At 40.5% G+C, this 4184-nt stretch overlaps 1 pseudogene; it reads right to left on the bottom strand.

Moving 5' to 3' along the window:
- The window catches only part of LOC110338475, a 24132-nt pseudogene that overhangs the window by 17804 nt on the left and 2144 nt on the right, over positions 1–4184 (bottom strand).

The following is a 4184-nucleotide window of genomic DNA, read 5'->3' as shown; positions in this document are numbered from 1 at the left end:
AGCCCCAGCTATCCTGGAACTCACTTTGTAGACAAGGCTGGCCTCGAACTCAGAAATCCACCTGCCTCTGCCTCCTGAGTGCTGGGATTAAAGGTGTGCGCCATCACGCCTGGCTTAGTTTCTTGGTCCTTAATACTTTCTTCCCACTCTTTACCAATTAATTGTGAGCCTTTGTTTCTTAGTGTGTTACAAATATACCATTCTTTATTGAACTTCATAATTCTGCATTTTGACTGGCTATGATTTTCTTTAATGATCTAGATCTGTTGTATAGAGATATTTCTTTAATGAGTATAGGAAACAAGATCTATGTGTGAATATGAACTTCACTCTTTAGAAGGTTTGGAGACTATGTTGTGGTTGGGGCAAGACCAGGTAGCTGACAGTAATTAGTAGAGAAGATGTAATAAGGATAAAAAAAAGAAGTGATTTAGATATCATATTATGGAGAATCTTGCAACACTGACAGCATCAGAGCTCCTTTTTAATTGAATTATATAAAACTCTGTAGGCAGAGATTGATTTCTTTTTTCTTTTTGCTTTGTTTTATCATTCTTTATAATTTATTTTCTTTTATTTTTTAATTATCCACTTTAGATACTTCTCACTGACCCCTCCCAGTCACCCCTCCCACAATTCTTCTCGCATACAATATCATATTCTCCTCTGCATAAGTATGGGCACCTTGGTTATTCTCCCCTTCTAGTACTTCAAGTGTCTATGAATCGGGACAAGGCAGGCCACCCAGAAGAACATATCCCACAAGCTTTTTGTTCCAGTTGTTTGAGACACACATGAACACAAAGTTGCACATCTGCTACACATGTGCAATGAAGCCTAGGTTAAATGCAAGGGTTTTGTTTTGTTTTGTTTTGTTTTGGTTGGGTTTTGATTTGGTTTTGGTTTTGGTTTTTTTTGGTGGTTCATTCTCGGAGAGCCCACAGGTACAGAGTAGTTGATTCCATTGGTCTTCCTGTGAAGTTCCTATCCCATTGGGGCTAGCAATCATTCCTCCTATTCTTAAATCAGTATCCCCATTCTCCTTCTACTGTATGGTAGTAGGTGACTGTATCTTTGTGAGTCATTTGCTGTGGGTAAACCTTCAGAGCACAAAAGAGTGATGGGAATGGAAAGAGGAGTTTAGTATCGTGTGTGGCAAAGGACAGATGAGATTGCTAGATAGCAATGAAAATGAATATAAATATAAAGCAGATGGGGTTGAGGAGGGGGTGGGGGGAATCTTCAGGAAGCAACAAAGACTTGTGATAAGGGAAGTACCCAAGAATCAATGGGGGTAACCTTATATGTCACTCACTCTATTGTGGATATGGAACCTAATCAGGCCAACTCCTTTTCTTAGACAGGCACCCATGTATTTTCAGCCCAAACTCTATCATTTCTACAAGAAATCTAGGCATGGGGGATGGAGCAGAGGTTAACGGAATGATCAACCAATAACCAACCAAGATTCAGACACATCTAATGGGTAAGCACCAAGCCATGACATAACTAATGAAACTCTGTCATACTTGCAAATAGGAACTTATTGTGCTCTGAGAGGCTCTACTCAGCAACTGAAACATTTTTTCCCAAAACATGGATTGTATCATTTTTGTACTAATACATGTGTCTGACTTTATCTTGGTCATGAGTACATAAGTATAGTCATCATTTATAAACCACAATTGAATACAGTTATCATGTACAATGATTTCTGAAGTCATAAGTTTTCATGATTGATAAGACAGGATAGAACCAAATTATCTTTTACAATTGTTTCTCTTCAACAGACATGTATATCACCATTTATGAATATGGAGTCATATTTTAGCAAAGCATGACAGCCCATTTTTGCACATAGTGGAAAAAGGTTGACCAGGGATGAGCACAACTTGGATTCCATTCCATGGTTAGGCAGAATACCCTGACATTATTACTGATACAACTTTGTGCTTGAAGGGAGCCTACACTTCTTGGTCTCAATCCCAAACACATACATAGCAGAGGGCTTCCTTGCCAGGCCTTGGTGAGAGAGGAGGAGCCTAAATTTATAGGCACTTTATGCCCCAGGAAAGGAGGATACATAAAGTAGAGGGGGAACAGGGTGAAGGGATTCTTCAAGTAGGTGCAGATAAGGATATCTTCCTAGAAGCAGGATACACAGTGTACATAGTAAATTCCTGGGGAAGTTCAGGAAAGTGCACATGGAAGATGGCATAAATGATTCTTAAGAAATTTCCCATCAATCTAATGTCTCTGAGTTTTTTTTTTCATGGCAAAACATTTTATTTTGTGGAAAAAATAGTTACTCCCATTACAGACAGGCATGGGGAATATTTTCTATCTGTTCATGTTTAAGCTAAGCACATCCTGCGTTTTCTTTGCAACCAATGCAGAAAAAGGATTTTGAAGTTTGTCATACTTAAAAAAAAGGGGGGGGTCTTTCTTCTGTTCTAACATTTTGACTTGGAGAAGCTGTTCAGTGCATAGAAACACAGTGCAGGTAAATGCTCCACAGCAATCAATACTTCTTCAAAAACCAAACAACATACTGCAGGCATTAAATGCTCATCAGGCAGGTCATCTTCTCATTTAAATGCTATGCCTAACTTGACATGTGGGAAGAGAGTACATGGTTTTAACTTTCTTTACAGCATTCAGTGTACACACTAGCTTAATGTGTCTTGAGAATGGCCTGCCTTCATGATTATCTGCTGTCCAAATAGTTTCCAGTACGGAGGAAGGACTCTATCATAAACAAAGGTCTGTGTGAGTCCAGTTAGCAAGGCAGATGGCAGTAGATGGGCAAACTGAATCCAGGAGCTCTGCCTCCCGAGTGCTGGGATTAAATGCATGCGCCACCACACCCGGCTACATTATTTTTTTCTTTTCAACATCTTGCTCTGCAGGTTCCTTTGCCCTTTTTGTTCAGATGCCAAAGAGCCAGGCGTTGGCACGGGACATGAGGAGACTGGAAAAAGCCTTGAAGTTCTTCTCTTCTTCTGTGATGCCTCTGGCCTTTTACTTTTTGTACACATTCTAGATGGGCATCACAGGTCCTGTTAGCTGGGTGGCCAATTTAAGTTCTTCAGCAGAACTATCTCCCTTCTTTGGAGCAGAAGGCTTTCTGGGGAAAAGTATGAGCTTGGAGCAGTACTCCTTCAGGCGTACAAGTTGACATGTAGTGAGTCAATGGATTTGCATTGCCTCCGATGATGGTGTGAGTTATTTTCTTGTGGATACCAGCCACCCTGAGTTTCTTCAGGCTGAAGGCCCTGCCTACCCATATCTTGTTGTAATATCTAACTGTAGGGTACCTCACGATGGGCCAGATGGGACCGGATGTGGGACGAGGGACAATGCAGTGTGCTTTTGCCTGCTGGGCCTTGAACCTGCGGATCTTGTGTGCTGGCTGGTTGAACCAATTTTCTTCTTGCTGCTGCCAAGCCTTGTGAAAGTGGGGCTTCAAGATCATGCCATTACGGCTGGGTGCTATGGTTGCCTTCTGTACTAGAGAATGGCCTACACAAAACTCAAGTCCAAGTGGATGAAAAACTTCAAAATAAAACCAGTAAACATGCTAGAGATGAAAGCACAGAATAACCTTGAATGTTTTGGCACAGAAGAAGACTTTCTGAACAAACTCACAGGCACCAAGACCAACAATAAATAAACAGGAATTCTTTTTTGTTTTGTTTTGTTTTTTATTTTAAGACAGGGTTTCTCTGTGTAGCACTGACTGTCTTGGAACTCACTTTGTAGACCAGGCTGGCCTCGAATTCAGAAATCTGCCTGCCTCTGCCTCCCAAGTGCTGGGGTTAAAGGCATGCACCACCACGCCCGGCTTAAACGGGACTTCTTAAAGCTCAAAATCTTTCGAAAGATGAAGGACATCATCATTTGTACAAAGCAGCAGCCTACAGAATGAGAAACGTTTTTTTACCACCTGTACCTCTAGTAGAGTTCTATATTTGAAAATACATAGAGAACTCAATAGACTAGATATAGATATATATAAAAAAAAAACAACTAATCCAATTACAATGAGGCATTGTTGTAAAGAAGGAATTCTTTTTTTCTTATTTTATTTTAATAGATATTTTCTTTATTTACATTTCAATTATATCCTGAAAGTTCCCTATATACTCCCCCTGCCCCTGCTCCCCTACCCACCCACTCCCACT

Source organism: Mus pahari, chromosome 21 (assembly GCF_900095145.1).
Source record: "Mus pahari chromosome 21, PAHARI_EIJ_v1.1, whole genome shotgun sequence".
NCBI classification, from domain to species: Eukaryota; Metazoa; Chordata; class Mammalia; order Rodentia; family Muridae; genus Mus; species Mus pahari.
This window is presented reverse-complemented; position numbering and strand designations above follow the sequence as displayed.